Source organism: Eleutherodactylus coqui, chromosome 2 (assembly GCF_035609145.1).
Source record: "Eleutherodactylus coqui strain aEleCoq1 chromosome 2, aEleCoq1.hap1, whole genome shotgun sequence".
NCBI lineage: Eukaryota > Metazoa > Chordata > Amphibia > Anura > Eleutherodactylidae > Eleutherodactylus > Eleutherodactylus coqui.
In genome coordinates this window covers 88,596,238-88,612,729 of record NC_089838.1, presented here as the reverse complement: position 1 = coordinate 88,612,729, position 16,492 = coordinate 88,596,238, and the positions used below count along the sequence as shown (strand labels likewise).

The following is a 16,492-nucleotide window of genomic DNA, read 5'->3' as shown; positions in this document are numbered from 1 at the left end:
GTGCTGTAATTGTATAATGCAATGATTTTGAACATCATATGTTACCTTTGGTACTATCCCATGATAATAATCTATGACTAAATTTATTGCTGCTGTCGGGAGGACTGTCTTGCTTCTACAACTAAGATTGAATTGATTATATGCTATATTGTATTTATTGGAATATATAATGTAGAAATATCTTATTCTATATGCCATTTGATATATTATGTATGGTAACTAATCAGGGTAAGTTCCTGCAGGAGGGACGAACTTTGGAAACTGAAGTAATTAATTGCCATAAGGGTTAACTGCATGTGTTTTTAATTCACTAATCTTCACTAAGCTTTTTAAAGGTTTGTGCAACAGTTTTGTTAGTCAGAGGTGAGCAAGGTTTCATAACCGAAACGCGGTCTCTGTATCATTCAAGCACTAAAGAAAATAAAAAGCAAGTTTTTCTCACTCCTGCAAATGGATTGTTTTGCGTCTAATCAAAGCCAGAAGTAGCTGGATGGCAATGGCTTGTGAGTATACTTGCCTGCGGGAATGAGGTTGCAGCACGAGAAGATAAGGTGGGACTCTTTGTTTTTTGCTTCATTTATGAATTGATGGGTTAATCTTCCAGTGTCTCTAAAAGCTTTTTTTTTTTTAAAGGGGTTGTCCCGCGCCGAAACGGGTTTTTTTTTTTTTTTTAACCCCCCCCCCCCCGTTCGGCGCGAGACAACCCCGATGCAGGGGTTAAAAAAACAACCCGCACAGCGCTTACCTGAATCCCGGCGGTCCGGCGTCTTCATACTTACCTGCTGAAGATGGCCGCCGGGATCCTCTGTCTCCGTGGACCGCAGGGCTTCTGTGCGGTCCATTGCCGATTCCAGCCTCCCGATTGGCTGGAATCGGCACGTGACGGGGCGGAGCTACACGGAGCCGGCATTCTACACGAGCGGCCCCATAGAAGACTGCAGAAGACCCGGACTGCGCAAGCGCGGCTAATTTGGCCATCGGAGGGCGAAAATTAGTCGGCTCCATGGGAACGAGGACGCCAGCAACGGAGCAGGTAAGTATAAAACTTTTTATAACTTCTGTATGGCTCATAATTAATGCACAATGTACATTACAAAGTGCATTATTATGGCCATACAGAAGTGTATAGACCCACTTGCTGCCGCGGGACAACCCCTTTAATGTTGTAAATTTGAGGCTGTCATTCCATATCCTGCCACAAGGTGGCAGCAGAGAGATAATGAAACAGTCTCAAGCTGATGGCTGTAGATTAGATGGCCCGCTCTGCTCTGCCTGTAACTATGGCTGCAGAGTTCACAGGTGGGGAGATCTGGATTCCCTGCTCTATGCCCCGTCTGATGTCTGGATCTGCTGATTCACAGGCACCAGCTGCTGGATACTGTGCTGCGGGGGATGTGGCTGCCCGGCAGAAGTTCAGAGAGGAGGGGGGCTGAAGGGACCGGCACTTTCTCCTCTCACCTGTTCCCTGGTGCAATGCTCTGACCGCCCCTGCAGTATTGGGACTCCTCTTCAGATCTCCCGCCCTGCTCCTGCTGGTGTCGGGGCCCCTGGCAAGCCTCCGCAGTTTGACTGTCGGCCGATGGTTCTGCCGCCTGATGTGTTCTTCGGTCCGGGGGTCCTGGAGGCTGTGAGCAGGTGAGCGCTGGGGCTGCTGCCAGGGAAGTCCGGGGCTTCAGAGAAGCAGGTAGGCTGCGGTTCCTCCCGGCCGGACACGAGTGTGGGGTGCTTCCCAGACTGCTCCTCCTTTCCCCTGGTGCTCAGTGTCACCAGTGGGAGCAGGTTGTATGCCTCACTGGCCACAGCAGTGGGGGTTTTAGCAGGGACTCCCGGGAGCTGAGCTTACATGCGACCACTTAGTTCAGGTGCTAGGCCACGCCCCCAGATTGTTTTTTATACGGGTCGGTACGGGTACAACGATCCCAAAATTCTTTTTTTTTTTTTTTTTTTTTAGGTTTCTCCACTTTTCCACAAAAAAAACCCTTTTTTTGGAAATTATTTTTTTCTAAATCGCTGCATTCAAAGTCCTGTAACTTTTTTTTATTTTTCCATGGACGGAGCTCTGTGGGGCTTATTTTATGCGAGACGAGCTGTAGTTTTTATTGGTACCATTTTGGGGTACATACGTTTTTTTTAAATCACTTTTATTGAGGTTTTTGGGAGGCAAAATGCTAAAAATTAGCATTTTGCCTCAGTTTTTTAGCGGTTTTTTGAACGCTTTTTGCCACGCAGGATGAAAGGCATGTTCAATGTATTGTATGCGTCATTACGGGTGCGTCAATACCAAATATGTAGGATTTTTAACTTTTTTTTTAATGCTAATATGAGAAAAAGCATTAAAAAAGGGTTTTTTAACTTTTTTTTCCAACATTTTTATTTTTTGTACTTTATTTTGCTCTTGTTTTTACTCTGTCTGTGTCCCTCTGAGGGACTTACACTGCAGGACTGAAGATCACTACGATAAGGCATGATCTACTGAGATCACGGCAGGGAAGGGGTTAACGGCAGGCAGGCGCATCTCCGATTGCGCCCCCCCCCGCTGTTGCAGCGGGATGCCGGCTACTAGTGACAGCCAGCTCCCGCTGCGGGATAGCGCGAGATCTGCTATGATCTTGCGCTATCCATATGACGTAAGGGTACGTCTTTTTGCGGGAAGTACCCCGCTCCCATGATGTACCCTTACATAATGGGGAAGGAAGGGGTTAAAAATCATTATTTCCAGCATGATATGGTTAGTGAAGGACATTAAAAAAATCTCTAAAACACATCTTACAATAGTTACTGATAGCCACAAAATGCAATGGATACATTCTATAGTAAACATATGGAAACTATGCCGCATGCATGCCCACAGTGTGATGTTCAGGCCAAAGAGGTTTGATAACATAAGAGAACTACATTAATGAACAATATTTAAAACAGAAAGATGTGCAGATGCTGAACAGAATCATATATTAAAGCACTGCAATACATAAGACAAAGTGATTCAGTGTAGAGCAGGATGATTTACATGGAAGGAGAAAAGAACGTATCAGTGAGACTTGGGTCATCCTGGAACTATATGGTATCTCCATTTCTCTAAAGTAATGCATGCATTCCTGTATCATAAGTGCTTTACAAAGTACTGTAAGAGTAGTGGAAGTTTGCTTCATTGCTTTTTTGTACCCTTTGGTTTACTTTTGTATGCAGGATATGGACTGTGGGACAATGATTGTTCTGTGCTTTCTTAACTTCAAAAGGATAACCAGTTTTTGGTTTTGTTTACAATGAGGTCTCCCTTTTTTATTTACAGGCACTAGCAAAGGACTAATTCTTGATCAAACGGTGTCAACTTTGGGTGTAAGTGACATTTTTTACGCTTTTCATCTTATATAAGAAACGACTGTCTAATTGCCATCCAAGATAGGAGAAGACCTCGTTATCTGACTTAAAAAGCGTGTGTGTACACAAGTGTTAATGAAAACACACAAGCTTTTCCGAATCAGATGCAATAAGGCCCATTTACACAGGATGAATGTCGGGCAAACGATACCCGACACTCGTCCTTGTGTTTCCTCACTCCTGTGCTGTTGAACAGGAGCTAGCAGAGCAGGCTCACTCACAGAGCAACCAGCAGGGGGAACCGGGCAGTGCATGTTGCAGCGGGGGGGGGGGGGGGGGGGGACAGTGACTTAATACCGCGGCCGTTCATTACTAAGCAGTCGCTATTTACACTGAACTATGAGTGATGGGCTCATCCCTTATGCTGCATAAACGATGGCCGATGTGTTCATTGCTTATCGTTCAATGTAAACAGCGGTCGTTCAGTACGGAACGGCCACTATATTAGGTGAATGGAGAGGGGCGGGGGAGAGTGAGGAGAGAAATCTCCTGCATTGCCCTGCCTTCCTGCTGCCCACTATGTGAGAGCCAGCAATAGCCACTCCCTTGTGACAGCACGGGAGCAAGGACATGCGGGGACGAGTGTCGGGCACAGTTTGCCCGACATTCGTCTAATGTAAATGGACCCATAGTCATCTCCTTTAGATATGTGGGCCATTCTCTAGATAGATGTGCAATAAACATAATTATTAGTGTGGAGCTGGTCTAGCTTTTTCCTTATGGATAATTACCATCAAGCCCAGGGTAAATGGAATGTAGAGAGTTGTTGAGTGAAGAGTAAAAGCCCCTTTAGACACATTTCGCCCAAACCCTGTGTTACCTTTAGACGAGGACATAACTTAAAAGACCACCTCGTCAAAAGCCACTTACATCCAGACGAATCCAAATTGACCTGGTGAGGCTTAAATAGACCACTGGGTACCTTCCCACGCCACACCTGTGCAGCCTGCCCTTTCATTTTAAAGGCTAGTTCTTTGACCTGTGCTGTCTCCAACCGAACGTACCAATGTCATGATTTTATCAATTGTAAGACCCGTAATATCATCTACATGGCCACCTGCCCCTGTCTAAAAAACTACATAGGGAAGACAATTCAGCAGTTCCGTCGCAGGATTCTTGGCCATATCGGGAACATACAAAGACAGGAATCTACGCCTTTAGCTGACCACATTTGGTCAACACATAATGGAGACGCACATGCCTTAAAAAAGATGTCCCGCGCCGAAACGGGTTTTTTTTTTTTTAAACCCCCCCCCCGTTCGGCGCGAGACAACCCCGATGCAGGGGTTAAAAAAACCACCCGCACAGCGCTTACCTGAATCCCGGCGCTCCGGTGACTTCTCTACTCACCGCTGAAGATGGCCTCTTCCTCCGTGGACCGCAGCTCTTCTGTGCGGTCCACTGCCGATTCCAGCCTCCTGATTGGCTGGAATCGGCACGTGACGGGGCGGAGCTACACGGAGCTACACGGAGCCCCATAGAGAACAGCAGAAGACCCGGACTGCGCAAGCGCGGCTAATTTGGCCATCGGAGGCCAAAAATTAGTCGGCACCATGGAGACCAGGACGCTAGCAACGGAGCAGGTAAGTAAAAAACTTTTTATAACTTCTGTATGGCTCATAATTAATGCACAATGTATATTACAAAGTGCATTATTATGGCCATACAGAAGTGTATAACCCCACTTGCTGCCTCGGGACATCTCCTTTAAAGTTCCAAGGCATAGAACTTTTACGCACATATGGGAGAAGGGGCAATGTGGACCAACGGCTTTTGCAAAAAGAAGCGTCATGGATCTTTCGTATGAACAGCCTGAATGTGTCAGGTCTTAATGAAAGCCTTTGCTTCAATTGTTTTTTGGAATAGTTAAATCCCCACATGTGGTTCTCTTCTTTTGGATTGAAAACAAGTATTGTCTCTGTGAATCAACTGCCCCTGTCCTCCTTCAGCCCCTCTACTCCATTATGAGAATCATTTATGACGTTTGATTATCTTAAAATTCACCTATGAACTACCATGTTTCTTAATTTTTATTGCAACCATTAAACATCCGCATACTTGTATGTGTTACTGGACTTTGATACTTACCTGAGTAAATGTCTCCACAAGATGCACATATATATATGTGACCTATATAAAAAATTGTAATAAATAGAAGAAAACATATTTTCTACATATTTTTATTATGCAGCTAAAGGATGCTGGTCAGATCTTCCTATCCTTTCTTCCTTCAGTATCCGGTCTTTTTTTTTTTACATCCCGGACTTCTTTTCTATCCTTTTTATCAATGGGACTCTGTTTCCGGGCATGTGACCAACTTTGCGATCACATGACCAACGCGATGTCACGATTGACGCACGCACGCGTGATGACGTCACGCGCATGCGCGGCAACTCGATCTGCCGGTACGAACTACTATTATGAATCCTAAGTAATCGGCTGCAGCGGTAAGTGATCAGATACCGCTATTAACATCCTAAGTCATGCCTGTCACCATTAACATCTCCAGATCCTTCTCTAAAACTTTCTAAACCAGAGCTGCATATATGAAATTACTACAGCTCGGCCCCTGACATCTCAGGGAGCCAGTGATTGGTCTACTCATCATTCCCCTCCCATGGGGGCAGCCCAGTAACCACTATATTAGACGCTCACACACAGCTCAGCAGTATACCTGTGGCTCACCATCAGAGCCACAGGCTTTATATCTTTTTATTTATTTATTTTGTTTTTGGTGACTCTTTGGTGCTTTGGTGTAACCGCCACTTTCACAAACAAGAGATTAGATCAGAGAGAGCTTTATTAACCTGCATTTGGTAGCAAATAGGAATACTAGCTAATAGAAATAGAGACTAATACCTGACTAACTATAAGTATTGGACTAGCAGCTAATCTGGGGCAAAGGTCTGAAGCCCTGTTGGTTACAGAGGTGGCCACATTTATGCTGTGACCGCTTACTTTGTGCTTACAGCTTTTCTATCTACTGTGATCCATACCCCCTACCTATTGTCTCTTATCAGTGAGACGAGGTAGCTCTAAATTTTGGGGCTAGCGTCTAAATTGTTGGGCTAGCATTCAATTTAGGGTAAAGCTCTGGAGACTCGCTGGTGACGAGAGGTCACATTTTTGCTGTGACCACTTCTTTGTCCTTACAATTTTCTGATCTATCGCAAATTATAGCCCCTACCGATTGTCTCTTATCAGTGAGACGAGGTGATGATAGTATCTCTAAGACCCTAGCGGTTGGAGTTTATCCGTATCACCAAAGCTACGTTAGAATCGTTCTCCTGTACAAAGCACCATATCTATTGAGCATCTATATAGATCATCTTCGAGTCACCTTACGTTAATATCTGAACTATCTTTATATCCTTGATCTATTAACGACAAAAAAAGTGCTATACTAGTGTCTGTCTGATTAATCTTGGCTCCTGATGAACCACAATTTTGATTGTGGGGAAACGCGTCGAGCTTGTCATATCTAAATACTCCTATTGTGAGTGTCCTATTTACAAGAGTCCTCATTGCAGGAAGAACTTTTTCCTCGTTCTTTATTCATTTAAAAGAGCCTGAGACATTGCTACGTCTAACTGATTAATATCTCTGAGACAGCAACAACTCTGGTAGACCATTATGCAGTAATTCACTGCTCTGCTAAAAGAGTAATATACTTTAAAATCTTGATCATTCTCCATAGTTTCTACCAGTCTTTGAAGTGACTAGGATTCTTCTATTGTCCTTCAGTAGCACTGATTTATTACTTAGCCTTCTACAAACTCAACATTTGAGTGGAAGCTATTATTGTGATAAGGATAACCTTCGGATCCTTTCGTTTTTGTGTGTTTCGTATGTGTCAGCCCATCTATGTTTTTTAAGTAAAGATCCCCAATAAAGAATTTATATTTTAGTCTGTAACTGTGAAAACCCCTTTAAACACACTGATTATCACTCAAAATTCGCTTAAAAGCCATCTTTTGAGCGATAATCGTTGTGTAACTGCGCTGACATTGTGCAGTTTTCGTTAAGCAGTCGCTCATCGTTGTCTTTCAGCATGCTGAAAGAGAATGATGAGCCTTATCAGGAATTCACAGCGGGATACAGCTGATACTATTGTTTCAGCTATATCCCGCTCCCTGAAGACAGGGGGGTATGAAGAACACAGCTGTCCAGCTGTGATCTGCATACCCCGCTTGGAGCGCGTGGCTGTATAACATTGGCGGGAACAGTATGTACTATACAGGGTTACTATAAAAGAAATAACCACTTCCAATGTTATATAGAACAAATACCATTAAACAGATTGTCACACAATATGCATTATATATGTGTGATGTCAGCATTGTGTGAGCACCCATGGAGCAAGATAGTTCAGAACATCTAATTCCTATTATCTTGCAATGTTGATTCAGAGGAAAGAAAAAAAAATATGAGGTAGAAGCCAATTTTTCTCATTTTAAGGAAAAATAATCTTGACAACAAATCTGTCAGTCAGAATAAATCCCTGGATCAACTACCTTTCTGAGGTAATCTAGTGACTGTGACATGTAATCTAGTGGCACTCAAGACATCCAGGCCCTTCTTGAACTCTTTTAAGGAGTTTATCATCCTCACTCGGAGTCAATAAGGCTGAGGGCATCTCCAAGCTGATCAAACGTTGTCCTCCTGAAGTTTAGTGTTTTTGATGCTCCCCAACCGCAAAACCCCCTACAGTAAGACAAGTGGAAATGTATTATAATTGGTCACCAGTTCGTAGGTTCCCCCGATCCGCACCTTTGTTATTCAGCCAGGTCTTTTAATTAATATTAAGCCTAAAAGAGTTATCCCTCTAGTTAGGTCTTGTACAAGTTGGAAATGTAATTATGTTTAGTTATTGTCATAAACTCGATTCCTTTGTGAGAGTCACACATTTCAGTTACTCAGTTCTGCATAATCTTCATATATATAAAATAGGATGTATGGATGTGCCACCGAAACTCAGGAATGCCTGGAGCAGTTTCAACCAAACTTGGTACATATATAACTCATCCCATGGGGATGATCCCAAGATTTATGACAGTTTGTCTTGTCTGTCCCCTTAATAATTGAGTCTCCCACTACCAGGACCTGTCTAGTCTGCCATACACTCCTATTCCCCTTCTTATTGAAGCAGACAGCCCCAGTGAATAGAAGACATGTCATGCTAACACTGAAATGTCATTCCCCTCATCTGCCAACCTTGCAACAAGTTGTTGTGCTATGCCAGATGAGGATTAGCATGCTTGGCAATCTGTCTTCCTTCTGTCACCCAGCTCGCTGTCTTATCACGCTGCACCTCCATGCTACCATTCAGCCCCACATTTGTGCCAGTGAGTGTCTTTCTATATTGTCAATGTATCTCCATGTTCCAAGCTGTTCATTTGGGATCTGGGGTTCCAAGTGTGTAACACGCACGCAGTACATACCACAGTATCCACCCTTGATTGACTGTTCAAGGACTGCATATTTGGTACAAGCTGTACATGAGGCAGTATTGTCAATAATTGAGAACATTGTAAATAATAGGAAGAGTACAGATAAAAATGCAACTTAAAAATAACAGATAAGCAGTAAATAAATAGAAATAACTAAAGGCCCATTTACACGAGCCGATGATCACTTTAAAAATAGCTGAAAGGTGATCGTTTTAGTGATAATCGTTGCGTCTAAATGTGCACCCATCATGCACTGTCGTTTGAGTGATCATCGGCTCACGTAAATGGGCCTTTATTAAAGGGGTTGTCTCGCGGCAGCATGTGGGGTATACACTTCTGTATGGGCATATTAATGCACTTTGTAATATACATTGTGCATTAAATATGAGCCATACAGAAGGTATTCACTTACCTGCGCCGTTACTAGCGTCCCCGTCGCCATGGATCCGTCTAAATTCGCTGTCTTCTGGCGTTTTTAGACGCGCTTGCGCAGTCCGGTCTTCTCCCTTCTGGTCGTCCCGGCACGTGCAGCGGTCTGGCTCCGCCCCCTTATACGGATCATCACGTAGCTCCGTCCCGTCACGTGTGCCGATTCCAGCCAATCAGGAGGCTGCAATCGGCAATGGACCGCACAGAGCCCACGGTGCACCATCGAGAAGACCCACGGTGCATCGTGGGTGAAGATCCCGGCGGCCATCTTGGTGAAGGAAGAAGAAAGACGTCGCAGAGCGGGGATTCGGGTAAGTAATGAAATTTTTTTTTTGTAACACATCCTTTGGGGTTGTCCTGCGCCGAACGGGGGGCCTATGGAAAAAAAAAAACCCGTTTCAGCGCGAGACAACCCCCTTTAAGTCCTAAAGTCCCTGAATCGTAGGCTGCCTGTCCACAGGCGTTGCGGTATCCTGCGGAGGATCTTTGCCACCCGGCAGCAGGAGCCAGCAGACGGATCTCCAGATAGGCTGACCGCGGAGAATCGCAGCAAATCGCGCCATGCTGCGATTTGCCAGCCGCGAGCAGAGAATCACAATGATTCTCCGCTCGTGGACAGGGGGGAAGCGCTCTCTATGGAGAGCTTTCACTGCGTTCCTCGCGGCCGGATTATCGCCACAAAGAACGCAATGAAAACCCGCCCGTGGACAGGCAGCCTTAAGTTGTATACTTAAGACACAACACACATACACAAGCTCCCATTCTCACTTTTTCTGTTTACTTATCAAGTGCTTAGCTGCAGTAAGGCCGCTTTCACATCTGCGCTGGAACCTCCAGTTGAAGATTCTGTCACAGTCCTGGCACAAAATGCATGAAGAGATAGCCCAGTAAAATGTCGGGCAGCTGAGTGCAAACCGAACAGACCCCATTATTAGTCAATAGGGTCCGTTCAGTGCTGTTCGGTTCTATCATAAGACAAATCTGATCGTCCAGAGGATTCCCCTTTCCTGCTCCCCAAACAGAGCAGGTAAAAGGGAATCCCCACTGCAAATGTAAAGGCAGCCCAACTTTTGCAAATGAATCCTCTGTTTGGAAGGAACACAGAATATTTGGAACTTAGTTATACAAAATGAAAGACCTGAAAAACCCATAATGTTGGCTAGATCAATAATACTTTGGTTCCTAGAAATCATAGAAAGTGTCTCTTTTATAGTAAGCCTGCATATACTGTATACACTCCTTGTATGTGTGCTCTGCTCTGACTGTTAGATGAAGGTCAGAAATATAAAGCTCCTCTCCACTGAGTGACAGATATTTGAAAATGAGTTTTCCAAACCTGAAAGCCCCCCTGAAGTTTCTGTTATCTCAACACCACAATCCTGTTTTTAAAGAAAACCTCATAAAAAGCACAGCGACCGACAGATACTGTATCACAGAACAAGGTTGCAACTGTCCCCAATTTGTCCTTGTGGAGACAATTATAAGGAAGATGCATTACATGGAGTTCATTCAAATGAATGAGTGTTCCAGAATGACAAGTTAAATGTAACCTAAAAGTGTTCTCTTTACTTATATTTACTGATCTGTTTGCTTTTTGCTAATTTCATTTCAGATACAGCAATTGATGGGCTATGGCCATCAGCTTCTTTGCATTGAGAACATGCTTTCCTGGAATGTGGTAAATTTTAATATAAATGTAATATTAAACCCTTTCTTCTCTCTGGCTGGCGTACATGTACATCACAGGGGTACCGGCTGGGTATGACGTGGGCTTCCTGCTATATTACAGCAGTACATGTACATCACAGGGGTACCGGCTGGGTATGACGTGGGCTTCCTGCTATATTACAGCAGTACATGTACATCACAGGGGTACCGGCTGGGTATGACGTGGGCTTCCTGCTATATTACAGCAGTACATGTACATCACATGGATACAGCTGGGTATGACGTGGGCTTCCTGCTATATTACAGCAGTACATGTCCATCACATGGGTACTGGCTGGGTATGACGTGGGCTTCCTGCTATATTACAGCAATACATACAGTATACATCACAGGGGTACCGCCTGGGTATGAGGTGGGCTTCTTGCTATATTACAGCAGTACATGTACATCACAGGGATACGGCTGGGTATGACATGGGCTTCCTGCTATATTACAGCAGTCCATGTGCTGATGGGCTTTCTAGTGTGATTGGATGAGAAAACGCTGGCCGTGATCCCGGAAAAATGCCCATTCAGGTGCTTATACGGAGCGGATGTGAAAACGTAAAAACGCCGTCATCGTATATGTGCTCGTGGGAAAGAGCCCTTAACCCCTTGAGTGGCACGCCTGGAAATTTTCCGGGACGAGCTCCACTTGGACTATGTATCACTATGGGGGCTGCAGAGTACAATGCCACAAGCTGTGGCATTGTGCTCTGCCTGCACTGTCCCACAGAGAACAAAGCAGGACATTGAGAAGCAGGAAGATATTGCCGATATGCGGGCAATCTCCTGCTTCTAATGTCCTGCTTTGTTTACAGGTTGCTATAGAGACCATCGGCTTGTCAGAAGCAAGCCGATGGTCTCTGTTGCAGGGAGAGCTGGTGCTTGGCTGTCAGAGGACAGCCAGGCACCAGCTCTTACAGCAGAGATCAGAGAGAACCTCTGATCTCTGCTGTGTTAACCCTTTACATGCTGCAGTCTATGTGACTGCAGCATGTAAAGGGCTGTCACCATGGGACCCCCCCCCCCCCAGAATGTGATCAGAGAGTCCTGATGGGTCTATGTGGAAGTCCCCTAAAGGGACAAAAATAAAAAAGTTAAAAAAAAGTTAAAAATTATTTAAAAAAATTAAATTAACACTTGTCTCCCTTTACTTTGTGCAAAATTAAAAATAAAATTACACATGTGGTATCCCTGCGTCGTAATGACCCAGAGAAGGAAGTTAGTACATTATTTAACCCCTTAATGACACTGTTCCTTTTTTCTTCTTTCCCCATTTCTTTTTTTCCTCCCCTCGTTTAAAAAATCATAACTCCTTTATTTATCTATCAACGTTGCTACATTGTTTTTCACGGAATGAGTTATATTTTTCAATGGTGCTATTTAAAGTACCATATAATGTACTGAAAAACGTTTACAAAAATCTAAGTAGAATAAAATGAAAAAAAAAAAATGACATTCCACCATCCTTCAGTGCGTTTTGTTTCTATGGCACACAAACTGTAACAAAAATGACCTGATAACCTTATTCTATGGGTCGGTACGATTACTACGATTCCAAATGTGAATACTTTTTTTTACTATAGCACTTGTATTTTTTTTCAACGACGTTTAAGTTTTTAAAATTATTTTCTGCTGCATCTTCTGCGCGCAATAACTTTTTTCCATCAACTTACTTGAGCAAGGGCTCACTTTTTGCGGGATGTCCTGTAGTTAACGTTGGTACCATTTTGGAATACATACGACTTTTTTTGTTTGCTTTTTATTGCATTTTTTCTGGGAGACAGGGTGACTCAAAAAGTGCATTTCTGACGTTCTTTATTTTTTTTTTCATACTACGTTCACCGTGGGGGGTAAATAATGCACCATTTTGATAGATCAGACATTTACGGACGCGGCGATACCAAATATGTATTTTTCTTTTATGATTTAGATTTTTTTATTACTTTTATTACTTTTTTTTTATTGTGAAAAAGAAAAAAAACTATTACAATTTGGTATTGGCATAATCGTACTGGCCTGTAGAATTACTTTAATACATTATTTATACTGCTCAGAGAATGCAGGGAAAAATAAAAATAAAAAACATGCCAGAATTACAGATTTTGTTAATCTTGCCACTAGAAAAAATGGAATAAAAAGTGATCAAAATTTTACATGTTCCAAAAAATGAGATAAATGAAGACTGGAGTTCATCCCGCAAAAAACAAGGCCTTCTGGGGCTCTTACATGGGAAATAACATTAATACGGCTCTTGGAATGTGGCGACACAAAAGTAAACCTTTTAAGAAAAAAAATGTTTTAAATGTACACAAATAGCAAAACATAAAAAACTGTATAAACTTGGTATCGCCGGAATCGTGTTGACTTAGAGAATAATGTTACCACATTATTTATTCTGCACGCTGAATGTCGTAAAAATGAAATAAAAAAAAACAAATGCCAGAATTTTTTTTTCCCCCCAATCTCCCTACAAATTTTTTCACAAAATTTATGCAATACATTATATATACCCAAAAATGATGCCATCAAAAAGTACAACTTGTCCCACAAAAAACAAGCCCTCGTATGGCTGTGTCAATGGAAAATGAAAAAGTTATGGCACTTGGAACGCGACTGCAAAATTAGTTGAAATTAAACGATTGGCCCATTGGTGGGCATGACAGGGTGGTAAGAAACCTGCCACTCAAGGGGTTAATGCAAGTAAACAGAAAATTTGCACAAAAGAGGCCAACCTTTTTTGGTACCTTTCTTAATACAACTGTGCAGGTCACAAGCTGAAAATGAGAGTTTTTAAAATAAACATTTCCATTTATGCAAAATCTCTTAAAGTGAGTAAAACTCAAACTCTGAACTTGCTCTTCCAGGGGCCGATACTAAACACATAAGAAAACAATCTGTCAAATGTAAGAATTCTACATTGTTTTACCTTTATCTTCCCTAGGGGTGCGCAGATGAAGTGATAAAGGCGATCCTGGTAAGTAGCACCTAACAATCTATAGGGGGTTTTCATCCCAAACTTCAGACATGTTACACATATCATCCCATCAGAACTCCGTTCCATCGTTAACCATATACCTTTCAAGAAGAGAGACATTACTACTGATCTGTTCTCTTGTAGACTGCAGCCATATTAACCCCTTAGCGACCAAGATATATATATTTCCATCTGTTTACTTTATTCTGGACGCACATTTGAAAAACGCACTTTTTTAAAACTATTTAGGAGACGTACAAATTTAACATTGGTTATCAACATTTTGTGGAACACTTTGTTTTCCTGCACCAAGCCAAGATTGCAAAGGCTCATAGGTGTCAGAATGATAAATACCCCCACAATGACCCCATTTTAAAAAACTACACCCCTTCATATATTCACTGAGGAGGGTCATGAGTATTTTTACCCCACCGTTTTTTTCCCAGGAATTAATGCAATTTAGAGTAGAATATACAATTTAATATGTTTGCAAATACGTCCTTTTAAGGGCTTATTCCAACGTGCGTATATCGGCTCGGTTTTCACGCCCGGCTGATATACGCTGTTCCTCTCTGCAGGGGGAGGAGGCGGCACAAGAGCAGTGCACTGAGCTCCCGCCCCCTCTCCGGCCCTGTTTGCATTTGGGGGCGGGGCGTGACGGGGTAGAGCCAAGTCCCACCCCTCACATTGCAAATAGTGGCAAGGGGTGGAGAGGAGGCGGGAGCCCAGCCGATATACGCATGTCTGAATAAGCCCTAAAGGCAGGTTTTTTTTTTCTATAGCTCACATGAAAATGATGATTTACACCCTAAAATGGATATCCCTGTTTTGTCCTGTGTTCAGAAACATACCGTTGTGGCCCTAATCTTACGTCTGTATGCACAACGGAGCCCAAAATGAAAGGAGCAGCCAGTGGCCTTCAGAACAGACATTTTTTTTAAGGCAGTTCAGGCCCCATTACACATTGGTAGAGCCCTCGAGTGGCCAAAACAATAAAGAACCCCCACAATTGACCCCATTTTTAAAACTAGACCCCCTAACTAATTCATCTAGTGGGTCTATGTATTTTGACCCCACAGTTTTTGAATGAATCTAAGCAAAGCAGAAGGAAAAAAATTAAGTTTTTCATTTTTGTGCAAATAGTGTCATTTTAAAAAACTGTTTTTTATGTACAGCACACATATGAATGAAGACACCTTTCATTAAGGGCTTATTCACACGAGTGTATATCAGCCGGTGTTTTCACGACCGGCCAAAATACGCTACTGTGTGATGCAGGATACGGCATATATGCCATCGGGCAAGGGAAGACAGCTTAGCTTTGGTAAGCTATCTGCGCCTTCCCTCCCCTTCGTCAGCTCTCTGCAAGGGAAGAAGGCAGGATGGGGTGGGAGATAATGTGCTGAGCTCCCGCCCCCTCTCTACCCCCTGCTGCTGTTTGCAACAGGAGGGGGGATGGCTTAGCTCCGCTACCCATCCCGCCCCTCCCATTGCAAACAGCAGCAAGGGGCGAAGAGGAGAAGAGAAGGGGGAGGGAGTTTAGCAGTCACGCTGCTAAACTTGCTCCCACCTCCCTTCTCCAGCAGCTGCCATTGGCTCCCATAGGAGTCTATGCAGCTGCCGGCGGCAGTGTAAGAGCACCTGGCCGGGCGCTTTTATGCCCCAGATATATGCCCCTGTGGATTGATGCATTATAAACCAATGCATTAGAGGGGCAGTGTATATCGGTCAGGCGTGAAAACCCAGCCGATATACACCTGTATGAATAAGCCCTAATGCTGCTGGCCGTGATCCCGGAAATCGCTATAATTCTCTGTTTGTGGACGGGGGGGGGGGGGGGGGGGGAGCGCTTTCACTGCCTTCCCCGTGGATAACCCGGGAACGTAATGAATATACACCCATGGCAGCCTTATACAATAAAGTCAATAATAATATACAGTAAGCTCTTAAATTCTCTTATCAGAAGGCTAGATGCACACGAGTCACTGAGCAGTTAAAACTCATACTAATAAACCTGTATTTAGTCCAGCGAAGAATAACAGCTTCTCTGTTCTGGGAGACTTGCGCTATGGATGTATTACTTGGTCATCTGATTGGCTTCCATGTAATATTACATTTCCCGTGCAGCAGCCGGTGAGGGGGATGAGCGGCCGGGGTCTAACGAGGCAGCCTGGTTATACATTACCACGGAAACCCTCATTGTAAAGAGGTTGTGATGAGACGCCCCTCCAACATTACAAACATCATTAAATTATCATCTTTAACCCCTTCCCGCTCCAGGACGTACCGGTATGTCCTGGAGATAGCACGGGATCACATAAGATCCCGCGCTATCCCGCAGCGGGAGCCGGCTGTCAGTCACAGCCGGCGTCCCGCTCCAACAGCGGGGGGACATCGGAGATGCGCCCGCCGCTATTAACCCCCTTCCCTGCCGCGATCTAAGTAGATCGCGGCAGGGAAAGAGTTCACAGAGGGATCGCGATCCCTGTGTGTCTCCGGCCGGCTCTCGCGATGTCATCGCGAGAGCCCGGCCTGTCACCATGGCAACA

General features: G+C 43.9%; 1 protein-coding gene across 2 annotated transcripts in view; it reads left to right on the top strand.

The window, feature by feature from the left end:
• The first annotated feature begins 5,765 nt into the window (after positions 1-5,765).
• Positions 5,766-16,492, top strand: part of LOC136611521 (uncharacterized) — a 108,051-nt gene continuing 97,324 nt past the window's right edge. For both annotated transcript variants that reach the window (XM_066591195.1, XM_066591191.1), the window contains exons 1-3: positions 5,766-5,825; positions 10,870-10,935; positions 13,911-13,943. The gene's annotated coding sequence lies outside the window, so the exon portion shown is untranslated. The remainder of the gene's footprint in view (positions 5,826-10,869; positions 10,936-13,910; positions 13,944-16,492) is intronic.